This window comes from Tamandua tetradactyla, chromosome 15 (assembly GCF_023851605.1).
Source record: "Tamandua tetradactyla isolate mTamTet1 chromosome 15, mTamTet1.pri, whole genome shotgun sequence".
Taxonomy (NCBI): domain Eukaryota; kingdom Metazoa; phylum Chordata; class Mammalia; order Pilosa; family Myrmecophagidae; genus Tamandua; species Tamandua tetradactyla.
The window spans coordinates 3,913,958-3,929,733 of record NC_135341.1 but is presented as its reverse complement, the minus strand read 5'-3'; the positions used below and the strand labels follow the sequence as shown (position 1 = coordinate 3,929,733).

At 38.5% G+C, this 15,776-nt stretch overlaps 1 long non-coding RNA gene and 1 pseudogene across 1 annotated transcript in view; both read right to left on the bottom strand.

The window, feature by feature from the left end:
* The window catches only part of LOC143656907 (uncharacterized), a 395,508-nt gene that overhangs the window by 329,418 nt on the left and 50,314 nt on the right, over positions 1-15,776 (bottom strand). The gene's annotated exons all lie outside the window — the stretch shown is intronic.
* LOC143657706 (large ribosomal subunit protein uL23 pseudogene) lies at positions 8,511-8,968 on the bottom strand (annotated as a pseudogene).

Here is a 15,776-nt window from a genome sequence, read left to right as displayed (position 1 = left end):
GTAGGAGACTTTAATATGCCACTTTCAATAATGGATAGACTATCTAGTCAGAAGATTAATGAGAAAATCCAAGACTTGAATGATACTCAAAACCAACTATACCTAATAGACATATTAAGACATATCAAACATTTCATTCAACTTCACCTAACAACCACAGAATATACATTTATCTGGAAGACATATGAATCATTTTTTAGCACAGACCTTTTGCTGGGCCACAAAAAAGTCTCAATAAAATAGAAAATATTGAAATATATAATATACATTCTTTAACCACAATAGAATGAAGCCAGAAATCAATAACAAAAGGAAAAATGGAAAATTGACAAATATGTGGAAATTGAGAAACATCATCTCAAACTAACAATGGGATAAGAGGAAATCAGTAGTGAAATTAGGAAAACCTTGAAGTGAATGAAAATGAAAATACCACATACCAAAACTTATGAGATCAGAAAGGTAGCGATGAGAGGCAAATTTATAGTTCTAAATGCTTACATTTAAAAAAGTAGAGCTCTAACCTCAAAACTCGAAGGACTAGGAAAAGAGGACAAATCTAAACCCAAAGTGAACTGAAGGAAGGATATAGAAATGATCAGAACAGAGATAAATGAAACACAGAATACAAATAAAGTATCAACAAAACAAAAAATTGGTTCTTTGAAAAGATGATTAATGCTGACAAATCTTTAGCTAGACTGACAAAGAAAAAAAAGTACAGAGGATACAAATAACGAAAATAAAAAATGAAAATGTGGAGATTACTATTGACCCTACAGAAATAAAAAGGACTATAAGAGGATTCTTTGGACAATGGTATGCCAGTAAGTTAGATAGCCTAGATGAAATGGAGAAATTCTTAGAAATATACAAACTACCCAACTGACTCAAGAAGAAATATAATATCTCAACAAACCAATTACTATTAAAGAGATTGACTCAGAAATAAAAGACCTCCCAATAAAAATACATTCAGGACTAGATGGCTTCACAGGGCAATTTTACCAAACAGTCCAAGGAAACTCAACTCCAAGTATGCTCAATGTCTTCAAAAAATTGAACAGGATGGAACACTCCCTAATTCAGTCTGTGAGACCAGCACTGCTCTCAGAATAAATCCTCATAATGATACCATGAGAAAAGAAAATCACAGCCCAATCTTATTAGTATAAATGCAAAAAACCTCAAAAATACTAGCAAACTAACAGAACATTGAAAGAATTATGCACCATAGTAAGTGCTATTTAATCCTGGTAGGCAAGGGTGATTCAACATAAGAAAATCAATTCATGTCATTCTCCACATAAATGGACAATGAAAGAAAAAAACAACATGACCACTTCAGTTGATATAAAAAAGGCATTTGACAAAATATAGCACCCTTTCATGATGAAAATACTTAGAATACTAGAAATAGAAAGAAAATTCCTCAATATGATAAAGGATATATATGAAAAACCCATAGCTAACATCCTACTGAGTGGTGAAAGAATGAAAGCTTTCCCTCTAAAATCAGGAACAAGACAAGTATGACCAGTCAGTACTATTATATAACATTGTGCTAGAAGTTCTTGCCAGAGCAATCATGCAAGAAAAATAAATAAAAAGCAACCAAATTGGAAAGGAAGATGTGAAACTTTCCCTATTTGTGGATGACATCATCTTATATAGAGAGAATCATGAAAAATCCACAACAAAGCTTATAGAGCTAATAAATGAATTCATCAAAGTGGCGAGGTACAAGATCAACACCCAAATTCAGTAGGGTTTCTGTACAAAAACAATGAACAATCAGTAGAATTCCATTCACAATAGCACATAAAGACTCAAATTATCTAGGAATACATCTAACCAAGGATTTAAAGAACTTGTACACAGAAAACTACAAAACTTTGCTTAAAGAAAAACAAAGATGACCTAAAAAAAATGGAAAGCTTTATGTGTTCATGGATTGGAAGACTAAATATCATTAAGAGATCAATCCTACTCAAATGAATTTAAAGTTTCAATGCTCTGTTAATCAAAACACTAACAGCCTACTTTGCTGAAATGAAAACGCCAATCATAAGACAGAAGGGTAAGGGGCCCCAGACAGCCAAAGCCATATTTAAAAGAAGAATAAAGTGGGAAGACTCACATTTCCTAATTGTAAAACATGCCACAAAGCCGCAGTTAGCAAAACAGCATGGAACTGACACAAGACAGATGTATAGATCAATGAAACTGAATTGAGAGCTCAAAAATCAATCCTCACATTTATTGTCAACTGATTTTTTTTTTACAATATTGCCAGGACCACTCAATTCTGAAAAAATAGACTCTTGAACAAACAGTGCTGGGAAAACTTGATCTGCATTTGTAGGAAAAAAAAAGCGCAATGAGGGCCACTACTTACACCACATACAAAAATCAACACAAAATGGATCAAAGACCTAAATATAAGAGCCAGAAGTATCATACTCCTAGAAGAAAACTTAAGGACTATCTTTAGGACCTTGTGTTAGGCAATGGCATTTTAGACTTTACACCTGAAGCACAAGCAACAAAAGAAAAAGATAGACAATGGGACCTTATCAAATAAAAACCTTTCGTGTCTCACTTTACTATATAAGTAAAATGCTAACCTACACAATGGGAGAAAATATATGATAAAGGTTTTTAATGTCCAGAATAAATAAAGAAATCCTTCAACTTAACAACAAAAAAGCAAATAACCCAACTAAGAGACTTGAATAAACATCTCTCCAAAGAAGATATGCACATGGCCAGAAAATACATGAAAAAATAGTGAAAATAATTCGCCATTAGGGAAATGTAAATAAAAACCACAATAAGATACTATTTCTCACCCTTTAGGATGGCAACCATTCAAAAAATTGAAAATTCCAAGAGTTGGACAGGATGTAGAGAAATAGGAACACTCATTCATTGCTGGTGGCAATGTAAAATGGTGCAGCTGCTATGGAAGACAGTTTGGAGGTTAGTCGGAATGTTAAGTGTAGAATTACCATATGACCTGGCAATTCCACTACTAGGTATATATACTAAAGAACTGAAAATGGGGACACGAACAGATATTTGCACAACAATGTTCAAAATGGTATTATTCACAATTGATAAAAGATGGAAGCAACCAAAGTATCCAAAAACTGATGAATGGTTAAATAAAATGTGGTATATACATATAATGGAATATTACTTAGCCTTAAAAAGGGATGACATTCTAATACATATGACAATGTGGATGAACCTTGAAAATATCATGTTAAGTGAAATATGCCAGTCACAAAAGGACAAATATTGTATGAACTCCCCGATATAACATAATTAAGACAAGCAAAATCATAGAGACAATATCTCAAATATAGTTACCAGGGGGTGGAGTGGGGATGGGGGTGGGAAGTTAGGATTAAAATGTACAAATTTGGAAAGGTAGAAATGTTTTGGTAATCTGAACATAATTAACAGCACTGAAATATATGTCTGAATGTGGTTAAAAGAGAAAATGTTAGGTTTTATATAGGATAATAGAATGAAAATTTTAAAAATAATCCATGGAACTGCACTATACAAACCATGAGCCATAGGTTAAACCATAGATTACAGTTAATGGTATAATTATAAAAATGTGCTGTAATCAATTGTAATAAATGTTCCACACCAATGTATTGTGCTAATAATAAGGTGGTATATGAAAATCCTGTATTATATGCATGATTGTTCTATAAACTCACAACTTGTTTAATAAAAAATACATTGACATATGCATGTGACCCCCCCCCCCAAATAATATAAGACCTGAAGCAAATATGTCAAAATATTCAGATATGGCAAACCTGGATGGTAAAGGAAAAAATTGACAATTTTTTCATTTTTATTGAAGAGATCAAGGGACCTGAGAAGAGCAACAGATTTATTTAAGAGAAAACATTTTATTTTCCTGTTTGGACAACCAATACAGGGAAGTATAAACATGTTTGAAACCCCAAAATTTTCAGTACGCTTAGAACATTTTGGCTCATCAAAAAATCACAATAAAGCTACCTAAGGTCACTAAGCTGGAAGTAGCCAGAACAGAGCAAGCTCAGTCCTGGGTGAGTGCTGGGCAGCTGTGAGAAGGGCCAAGGCCACAGTGTTAAATGCCAAACTTCATGAGAGGGCATCAATTTATAAACAAACCAGAAGCCTAGTTTGTTCTTGTAATTCCTATAAGTAATGATCATAGTCTCCAAATTGAAAACTAGACAGATTAACCATGAAGTCTTCACAGACATTTTGTATATGTTTCATGATTTATTTTTTAGGGAATTGTGCAAGGTCTAATTATACAAGCTGTTTGTTCTCTTCACTAGCTTTTGAGTTTCAGCAAGTATGGGCTTTCTTAAGCTTTTCTGACTATTAAACTCAGCCAAATTCACACTCACAGAGGAAGTAAAATTCTAGCGTACAACCTTACAGCAGATCTCCAAGCTATCCAAATCAATGGGGTAATCACAAGCATTCTGTCAGCTGCTATATGACTTTTTTCTTTCCTCCTGCAAATAGCTATAGCAGCATTAATGTCAGCACAGTCGTCTAAACAGACTTAACCTGTTTAACTGTACTTACTTGCCTGAGCAAGATCCTTTTGCCACCTTGTAAAGGTGAAGAGATGAGAGGGTGGAAAGGACAGACTATTAATATAAATAAATATATACCACCTTATATTATTCAACATTTTCCAATTTTCAAAGAACTTTTACACAGTTGATCTCTATAACTCAATGAGGAGGCAAAAGAAGTATTATTATCCCCACTATACAGGTGAGGAAAAACTGAGGCTCCGTCAAGTTAACTGGCTAGCCCATTCTGACCCATCTCCAGAACTCTTTCTACTAAGCCAGATGTCTAGCTGGCTCAAGTCAACAAATTGCTAGCATACCTTTCTCCCACAGTTAATGGTTGCCCAATGTATCCAATTCCTATAGATGTTATGGATATCAATCTTTCCCTAATCTCTCTTCCCCCCTTTGGCCTTCCACAGATCTGAATTTCCATCATTAGAGGCACTTATCTGGCTACTGAGCTGGACTTCACAGGATGAACCATTTTGTTTTCCTCAGTGTTTTTCCTGAGATACCTGCATCAGAATCCACTGGGAATATGTTAAATATATCATTCCTAGGCATCATCCCAGATGTATGGAATCAGATTCTCTTGAGGGGATTTTTAGGAATTTTTATTTTTAACAAGTTCCCTGTGTGCTGTTCCTAGTTGTAAAGTTGATAGTTACTGATTTGAGCTTGGAATGTTTTGCGCCAGAGACTATAATAATGAAAGGGTTATTTTAAGCAGGCAGCCTTGAAAACAATACTTAGGATGGACTGGAGAGTAAAGAGACTGGGGTCAGGAGAACTGGTTAATGATAATTGCAGTCCCCACCTTGAAAAGCATAATAGGAGGGAAGGGTAAATATGAGAAGAAAAATAAAAACTACAAGAGACATAACATAAGTTAATGTAATTTCTTCTCTTTCTCTCCAAAAACATGTTTGTACTTACTGTGGATTTTCTTTTTCATTTCACCTAGGTTCCTTTACCTACTAAGAGCTTTAGTTAATTCTGTGGCATATTTCACAGTGTCACAGCTCAACTCCTCTCTCTGTGCATGTGCAGCACTTCATAAAAGGTGATTTAGCCACAGTTTATGCAAGACAGCATAACTGTTCCTTGTGACTAAAATTTAGTTCCATTGCCAAATTCATTTAGATTAAAAAAATAAAAGTGGGTGAATTTCCAATACTGATGTCCAGAGCATTTCTAATTATTTTCTAAAACTATAACCCTTCAGCCTTTTAATGTGTGCTGGAGAAGTTCTTGAGAGCATCACTTTCTAAATCACTCTTTGTGACATACCATTTTGTTCCATAAAAACTGAAACCCAAAGAATGAATGAATTAGAAAAGTTCTCATTTTCATTTGTTTTCTTCATATTTTCTCTCATTTCCTCTTTTTTTCTCTCACCTCCTTCTTTTTGCTCTCTCTGCCTTTCTCTTTCTCTTTCTCTCTCTCTTTCTCTCAATATGAAGCAGTCAAATGGTGGTAAAGTGTTGTTCTTGAATGTTTTAAGTTTTCATGTTTCTGACAATAGGTGGTTAGAAATTACATCAGACTAGAAATCAGAATACCTGCATTCAATTAACAGCTTTACCACTAACTTGCTATAGGATCTTGAATAATTCAGGTGTCCCTTCTGACCTTCATCTGTTTTCTTCATCTGTAAAATAAGGAGAATGAACTAGCTACTGTCCATGGTCCTCTCCAATCCAAGTATTCAACAATTCTAAATTGACTTCTCTGTAACTCTTCCAGCAGTATGAAAGTTTTTAAGTCTCCAGATCCAAATTACCATTTGGGTCATTTGAGTTGAGAGTATTTAAAAGTCACTAAGAGTGTACACTAGAGTCTTATGCTCCAGCAAGGAGCTATAATAAAATTGGTTTAACTATTTAACAGTCTGCCCACACACATTTCTCACTGCAACTTCTTTAATCAGGTTGAATTATGTCAGGAGAAACTAGACATTTTATATTACCCAAATGTTCTTTAATCAGGTCTGGAGAAACTAAACAAAGGAGAAGAATGTGAGTGAAATAAGCAGTCATCTTAGCATCTGGTCACATCAAAGAAGTGTCACATAACTTTTATTCACTACGGGGCCTTTGTGTGGATAATTTTGCTCACCTTTCTCCTCAAATCACCACACTCAACAAGAAATACGTGCTGATGCCAGCAACCCAAATGGCACTGCCTTAGCAGCACTAAGATAAACAACCTTTCTAGAGCTAGCTAAAGAGATGGGGCCATTGATAGAAGGAGCTGGGTTAAGTTGCTGTGAATCCTAATAGTTATATCAGCAAATGGGTTTGAGTTTTGTTTGCTTTTTTACTTTGGTTTTTCAAAAAAATGCACTGATGTTAACCATGTTACATAATTAAAGCCCCATAACTTGGTGGCCATAGTCCATTTTCCAGTGATTAGGCAGCACTCATATGATCTCCTAGTTCAAGATCTACCACAAGTTGAGCTACCATGCACTCATTCATTCATTTGATAAACATATTCTAAAAGCCTACTATGTACCAGGTACTGTGCAAGGAGCTGGGAACACTGTGGGGGAAATACAGAAACAGTCACTGCCTTCATGATGCAAAACAACTATCAGGAGGGGAGAATGGGAGATGGTAATCAAATATTACACAGGAATGAAAAGTAATATACATTATGCATATTTTATATGCATACATACACGCACAGATTTGGAAAAATCAAAGTATATACATTCAAATATTAATGGTAGTAATTTCTGGGTAGTAGGATTATGAGATCCTTTTTTCTCTATTTCTTTAAAATGTTTTATATATTCTCTGATTTTTTTGCAAGCTTACACTTTTATAATGGGAAAAAGTAATTCCATTTGTAAAAACGTCATGCTTTTGAAGATTTATTGACATAGTAAAATGTAATATATTGCTAAATATTAAAAAGCTGCAGAACAGCACATATGATATGATTTCATTTTTGAATATATGATGCAATAATAAGAGAACGGAAGAGTATAAACCAAAATACTAATAACAATTATCTTTGGTGCAATAATAGGTAATTTTTTTCCTTTTACTTTTTTATACTGCCTAAATGTTCTGCTTTGAGCACATATAAACTATTTTAGCCTTAAAATATCACCTTCTCTAGGAAGCCTTACCTGAAGATCAGCATTCTCACCCCACACATATCCCTCTGTGAGGACCTATAACACTTGTTAGACATGTCACCACTTTAACACAAAGCATAATATTCATTATTAGGCATCTTTTTCCTTGTGAGCCCTGTGAAATCAAAGTATTTTATTTCTTTCATCCACACTAACATTTGGTCATGATCAGTAAATAGCAGCAGCTTCATTGATTACCCTCAAATCCTAATATCACACGCTGTTGTTAGTGTTTAGGGATGGATTGTGCATTTTGCAAGTAGCAAAACTGCCTTATACCCTATTCCCAGCTAAAACTGCCTTATACCCTATTCCCAGCTCTTTCTTGGCATGCCGATTAACTTCATTTTCTGACACACAACACATCTCCTAAGGGTTGGAGCTCTCTTTTTTTTGAAGCAGTTTTATTGATATGTATTCATATACCATACAATCCATCTAAGGTGTACAATCAATGGCTTTTAGTATAATCACAGAGTTGTACATTCATCACCACAATCAATCTTAAAGCATTTTCATTACTCCAAAAAGAAAAACCACATGCCCTTTAGCAGTCACTTCTCAGTCCTTCTATCCCTCTGTCATATCTTTTCTTTTAATGGTCAAAAAACTTATATTTAGGTTTTTATATTTTATATTAGGTGACTCAGTGGCCAGAGTTCTTGCCTGCCATGCCAGAGACCTGGGTTCGATTCCCAGTGCCTGCCCATGCAAAAAAACAAAACAAAACAAAGCAAAAAACCCAAAACTTATGTTCAGAAATTTCCAGGGAACTCAGTTTGGATAATCCCAACTTTGTTGGCAATATCCAAAGCGTCACAGTCAGGAGCCAGTTGAACATATGCCTTCATCTCTCCATCAGGCCTAATCACAGTGTTGACCTTGGCCATGTCAAGGTCATAGACCTTCTTCACAGCATGTTTGGTCTGGTGCTTGCTGGCCTGGACACCCACAATGATCACAAGGGTGTTGCTGTCTTCCCCATGGCTGGTTCAGTGGTCAGAGGGAACTCAATGATAGCATAGTGGTCAGATTTGTTTCTCCTGGGGGTGCCCTTCCAAGGATATTTGGTCTGTCTTCTGAGAGGTAGGGTCTTTGCCCAGTGGAGTGTGGGCGAAGTGCAGATCTTCTTTATTTTGTGGCTGTGGATGCCCTTCAGTACTGCCTTCCTGGCTTTCAAAGCCTTTGTTTTGGCTTCAGTTTTAGGAGGGTGTATTCGTTAGGGTTCTCTAGAGAAACAGAATCAACAAGGAACACTAGCAAATATAAAATTTGTAAAAGTATCTCTCATGACCACAGGAACGCAGAGTCCAAAATCCACAGGGCAGGCTGTGAAGCCGATGATTCCGATGGAGGGTCTGGACGAACTCCACAGGAGAGGATCACCAGCCAAAGCAAGAAGAAAACTGTCTCTTCTGAATCCTACTTAAAAGGTTTCCAGTGATCAGATTAAGCATAACTCATTGCCGAAGACACTTCCCTTTGGCTGATTACACATGGAATCTGCTGTGGATGCAGCTGACATGATCATGATTTAATTCTATGAAATGTCCGTATCACAACAGACAGGCCAGCACTTGCCCAATCAAACAAACAGGTACCACTCACTACCTGGCCAAGTTGACACATGAACCTGACCATGACAGTCCACCCCCAGTCAACTTGGCAGCTATACATAACACCTTAAACCATACCTAATCTCTAAATAAAAAACAATAAAACACACATTTTTTCTTTCACCTAACAATACTCAACTGTCCTGCATATAACTGGAAACACATTGAATCTCTCCAGAATAGGGTGCAAATCCTTGGGTAATATTCATTCTTAAACTTGATATTTTACAAGTTAAATAGTATAACATGACCAAAATAGCATTGCAGTCCTCGTCTCTGTAACTGATCATGTTGTTGAAGTTCATATTTATCACTACCTTCTTCCACTACCCATTCCATGTTCCCTTTACCCTCAGCAAGCACTTCAGCTGGCCATGTTTCTTTGGCTGGTGGCGTGACACAACCCTTCATTACTGAAGTTTCAGACCCATTGGTAGACCTGTCTGGATTGGGTTATTGCAGTTTTCCATTGATTTTAATTGGCATGGTAGTACTAAAAGATGCCCTAGGGGATCTCCTATATTCCAATAAAACTCTTCTTTACCTCCATTGTGCAGTTGCACTCTTATTTCCCCCTGATAGTCAGGATCAATCACCCCAGACAACAATGCAATCCCCTTCTTGGCTTGTTAATCCAGGAGCATGAGAAGCCCAAGGTGACCAGGTGGCTGTATTGGATTCCAGTTCAATGGAATCATTGTTGTTTCTCCTGGTGGAAGCACCCCCCCTTTTGGAACTAAAACCTGTAGACCATCAGAGCTCAGGGTCATAGGGACAGGAAGCAAAAATTTTCCACTCACTAGGATCACTAATAGTGAGTGGTGCACTCCATTTCCACCCCTTGATTCCTGGACCCCTGGATACTGGCTATCGGAGAAACAGCACCGTTCAATGGACACTGATTCAGAGCATATACAGTTTCCCGGAGAACATTACCCAAGCCTTTCAAGGTACTGCCAGCTGGTTGGTGCCATAACTGAGTTTTCAAAAGGCCATTCCACCGTTCTATCAATACAGTTGCTTCTGGAAGATGGGGAACATGGGAAGACCAGAGAATTCCATGAGCATGTGCCCATCCCTGCACTTCATTTGCTGTGAAGTGTGTTCCTTGATCAGAAGCAATGCAATGTGGTATACCATGATGATGGATAAGGCGTTCTGTAAGCCCACGGATGATAGTTTTGGCAGAAGCATTGTGTTCAGGGAAAACAAAACCATATCCAGAGTATGTGTCTATTCTAGTTAGAACAAATCACTGCCCATCCATGAAGGGAGTTGTCCAATGTAATCAACTTGCCACCATTAGCTGGATGGTCACCTCAGGTATGGTGCCATATTGGGGGCTGAATTTAGGTCTCTGCTGCTGGCAGATTGGGCACTCAGTAGTGGCTGTAGCCAAGTCAGCCTTGGTAAGTGCAAGTCCATGTTGCTGAGCCCATGCATAACCTCCACCCCTACCACCATGAGCCCATTGGGCAATGACAGAAGTTGCTGGGGAAAGAGGCTGACTGGTTTCCACAGAATGGGTCATCTTATCCACTTGATTATTAAAACCTTCTTCTGATGAAGTCACCCTCTGGTGTACATTCACATGAGACACAAATATCTTCATGTTTTTAGCCCACTCAGAAAGGTCTATCCACATACTTCTTCCCCAGACCTCTTTGTCACATATTTTCCAATTATGGTCTTTCCAAGTCCCTGACCATCCAGCCAAACCATTAGCAACAGTATACAAAATAGTCCTTCTAGCCAGTTTTCCTTCCAAGCAAAATGAACAACCAGGTGCACTGCTCGAAGTTCTGCCCACTGGGAGGATTTCCCCTCACCACTGTCCTTCAAGGACACTTCAGAAAGTGGTTGTAGTGCTACAGCTGTCCACTTTCGGGTGGTACCTGCATATCGTGCTGAACCATCTGTAAACCAGGCCCAAGTTTTCCCTTCCTCAGTCAGTTCACTGTAAGGAACTCCCCAAGAAGCCATAGCTCTGGTCTGGGAAAGAGAAGGTAATGTGGCAGGAGTGGAGACCATGGGCATTTGGGCCACTTCCTCATATAACTTACTTGTGCCTTCAGGACCAGCTCAGGCCCTATCTTGTATATACCATTTCCATTTTACAATAGAGTGCTGCTGCACACGCTCAGCTCTATGACTTGGTGGGTTAAACAACACCCAGCTTATGATAGGCAACTCAGGTCTCATGGTAACTTGATGGCCCATGGTTAAGCTTTCAGTCTCTACTAAGCCCAGCAGCAGGCCAAAAGTTGTTTCTCAAAACGGGAGTACTTATCTGCAGTAGATGGTAAGGCTTTGCTCCAAAATCCTATGGGTTTGCATTGTGATTCTCTTGCCAAAAGCTCCAAAGAACATCTCTGTTTGCCACTGGCACTTCCAGCACCATTAGATCTGCTGGATCATATGGCCCAAGTGGCAAAGCAGCTTGTACAGCAGCCTGGACCTGTCACAGAGTTGTTCTCCACTCAAAATTAGCAGCTTTTTTGGTCACTCGATAAATGGGCCGGAGTAGCACACCTAAATGAGGAATATGTTGTTGCCAAAATCCAAAGAGACCAACTAGGCATTGTGTCTCTTTTTTGGTCACAGGAGGGGCCAGATGCAGCAAGTTATCCTTCAACTTGGAAGGGATATCTTGACATGTCCCACACCACTGGACATCGAAAAATTTCACTGAGGTGGAAGACCCCTGTATTTTTGTTAGATTTATCTCCCATCCTCTGACATGCAAATGCCTTACCAGTAGGTGTAGAGTAGTTGCTACTTCTTGCTCATTAGGTCCAATAACATAATATCAATAAAATGGACCGGTGTGATGTCTTGTGGGAGGGAGAATTGTTCAAGGCCCCTGAGATAAGATTATGACATAGGGCTGGAGAGGTGATATACCCCTGAGATAGGACAGTGAAAGTATATTCTTCACCTTGCCAGCTGAAAGCAAATTATTTCTGGTGGTCCTAACTAATAGCTATTGAGAAAAAAGCATTTGCCATATCAATAGCTGCATACCAGGTACCAGGGGATGTATTGATTTGCTCAAGCAATGATACCACATCTGGAACAGCAACTGCAATTAGAGTTACCATGTGGTTGAGTTTATGATAATCCACTGTCATCTTCCAAGACACATCTGTTTTCTGCACAGGCCAAATAAGAGAGTTGAATGGGGATGTGGTGGGTACCACCACCCCTGCATCCTTCAAGTCCTCAAGAGTGGCAGTAATCTCTGCAATCCCTCCAGGAATCCAGTATTACTTCTGATTTACTATTTTGCTTGGTAGGGGCAATTCTAGTGGCTACCACTTGGCCTTACCCACCATATTAGCCCTCACTGAACAAGTTAGAGAGCCAATGTGGGGATTTTGCCAGTTGCTCAACATGTCTATATCAATTATTCATTCTGGAACTGGAAAAATAACTACAGAATGGGTCCAGGGGCCCACTGGACCCACTCTGAGATGGACCTGAGCTAAAACTCCATTGATCACCTGCCATCCATAAGCCCCCACTCTGACTGGTGGACCAGAGTGATGTTTTGGGTCCCCTGGAATTAATGTCACTTCTGAACCAGTGTCTAATAATCCCCAAAATATTTGATCATTTCCTTTTCTCCAATGCACAGTTACCCTGGTAAATGGCCATTGGTCTCCTTGGGGAAGGCTTGGAGAAAGATTAACAGTATAAATTTGAAGCAGTGTAACAGGGTTCCCCTCCTAAGGGACCTGGCCTCCCCTTCATTTGAGGGGCTCTGGGTTTGAAAACTATTTCAAGTCTGGAAATTGATTAAGGGGTCATGACTCTGTGTTTTTGTAATTCAGGTTAGACTTCTGTTCACTTGATCTAGAACTCTTTTGTTTGTACAGCTCAAACAGTTATTTAGTAGACTGCCTTTCTATTGTTTCTAGGTACCCCATGATTTACTAGCTAACACCACAAATCTCTGCGAGTCATATAATTTTGATGCCTGCTTTGAATTTGATGTCTACTATAACAGCCACGTCTACCCTGTCTTTGGTGATTAAGTGCTGCCACCTGGCTTCTGCCAACTCAGGATCCCATCATCCCCATTGTGTTTAAGGATTCTTGCTCAGTGACAGCAGTTCCTACAGTAATATCTGACCTACAGAGAAGTGCAACCACAGAGCTCTTCAGGGATGATGGTGCTAGTCTCACAAATTTATTTCGCACTGTTCTGGTAAAAGGTGCATCCTCCAGACATTCCTGGGGTGTAACAGCAGGCTTTGCATGATAAATCCACTCTAACATTCCAATCTCTCTAAGCCTCTGGATCCCCTCATCTACATTATACCAGGGAAGTTCTGTCATTTCAACCTCAGATATTATTGGTCACCTTTTGATCCATGTTTCAACCAACCATCCAAACAAACTGTTAATACCTTTCTGAACCCCTCGAGCTATAACATTGAATGCAGAATCTCTGCTTAGTGGGCCCATACCAATAAATGCAGCCTGATCCAGCCTTATATTCTTCCCACCATTATCCCACACTCTTTAAATCCATTGCCGCACATATTCCCCTGATTTCTGTTTATATAAATTGGAAAACTCACACAATTCTTTTGGAGTATAACGTACCTCTTCATGTGTGATACTTTGTATCTCACCTTTAGGGGCCTGTTGGGACTTTAGTCTAGATATAGGTCTGGAAGAAATGAGGGGTGGTGGGGTGGGTCATGAAAAGAATTAGAAATATCTTCCATTTGCTTCAGGGCTTTCATTTACAGTTTCATTTGATGAAACAGTATTAATCACTCTAGGGCTAATCCCTTCAGGAAGAGGTTGGGTGGCCAACTCCTCAAGGCAGGTTGGAGGTGGGGCAGTTATGTCCTCAGGGCAAAGAATTACAGGGTTATCTAGAGAAGACTCTGCATGACCTAGGGTTTCAACCTCACCTCTGACATCATTATCAATCCATATGTCACCATCCCATTTCTCAGGGTCCCATTCCTTTCCAATCAATGCCCTCACTTTAATGGCAGACACCATCCAACATTGAGATTTCAGTTTACGTTGCAAAGTTGCTACGCTAACAATTAGATTCTGAGTCTAATTTTCAGAGCTCTCAAATCTACAGCTATAAGAAATAAGATTTTCCTTCAGGATACTCACAGAAAGTTCTACATCTGTCAGACGGCACTTAAGCTTCTTGTTTGAAGTCTTCAGCCCATCCCTTTCACTCCTTAATGTAGCCAGTGTATCTAACAACAACAAGCCAACATCTCTATACCTCTTATTTCCACCAAACTTTGTAAAGGTGACAAAAATGTTATCCCCCAGACCCTGGCTTCATATAAGCAAAGCATTAGGAGAATTGAATGGTGATATTTTGACTATCTCTTTTGCCTACTCACTCCATGGATTGGGAGTGTCATTCTGATTATGAGAATCAGAGTCCTTAGTGCCTTTGAGTCCAGTCAGAATAGAAAACCATTCATAAAAACCCATTTTTAAGATTCTGCTTCTTAAGAACCACTCCTGGTATCAAGATGTATTAGTTAGGGCTCTCTAGAGAAACAGAATCAACAGGAAACACTCACAAATAGAAAATTAATAAAAGTGTCTCATGTGACCATGGGAATGCAGAGTCCAAAATCTGCAGGGCAGGAGGCGAAGCTGACAATTCCGATGGAGGGTCTGCATAGGAGAGGCTCGCCAGCTAAAGCAGGAAGAAAACTGTCTTCTGAATCTTCCTTAAAAGGCTTCAAGTAATTAGATTAAGCATTACTCATTGCAGAAGACACTCCCCTTTCACTGATTACAAATGGAATCAGCTGTGGATGCAGCTGACATGATCATGATTTAATTCTATGAAATGTCCTCATGGCAACAGACAGCCAGCACTTGCCCAACCAAACAAACAGGTACCACCACTTGGCCAAGTTGACACATGAACCTGACCATGACAGAAGGGTAGAGACTTCCTTCTTTGCTTTTGACACCACCTTTATGAAAAGCCTGTCATAGTCTTTTTTTTTTTTACCATGAAATATGACATATATACAGAAAAGCAATAAATTTCCAAGTACATTTTAACAAGTAGTTATAGAACAGATTTTAAAGTTTGGTATAGTTATCATTTCACTGTTTTTTGTTTTTTTCTTCTAGCTGCTCCAAAACACTGGAGACCACCAGAAATATCAATATAATGATTCTGCAGTCATACTCATTTTTTAAGTCGTATCTTCTCTGTTATGCTCCTCCTTCTCTTTAAATAACATATATGCATAAAAGCAATAAATTTCAAAGTACATCTCAGCAATTATTGTAGAGCAGATTTCAGAGTTTGGTATGCGTTACAACACCAGAATTTTAGGTTTTTATTTCTAAGTGCTTTAAGGTACTGGAGGTTAAACAAAATATCACTATAAT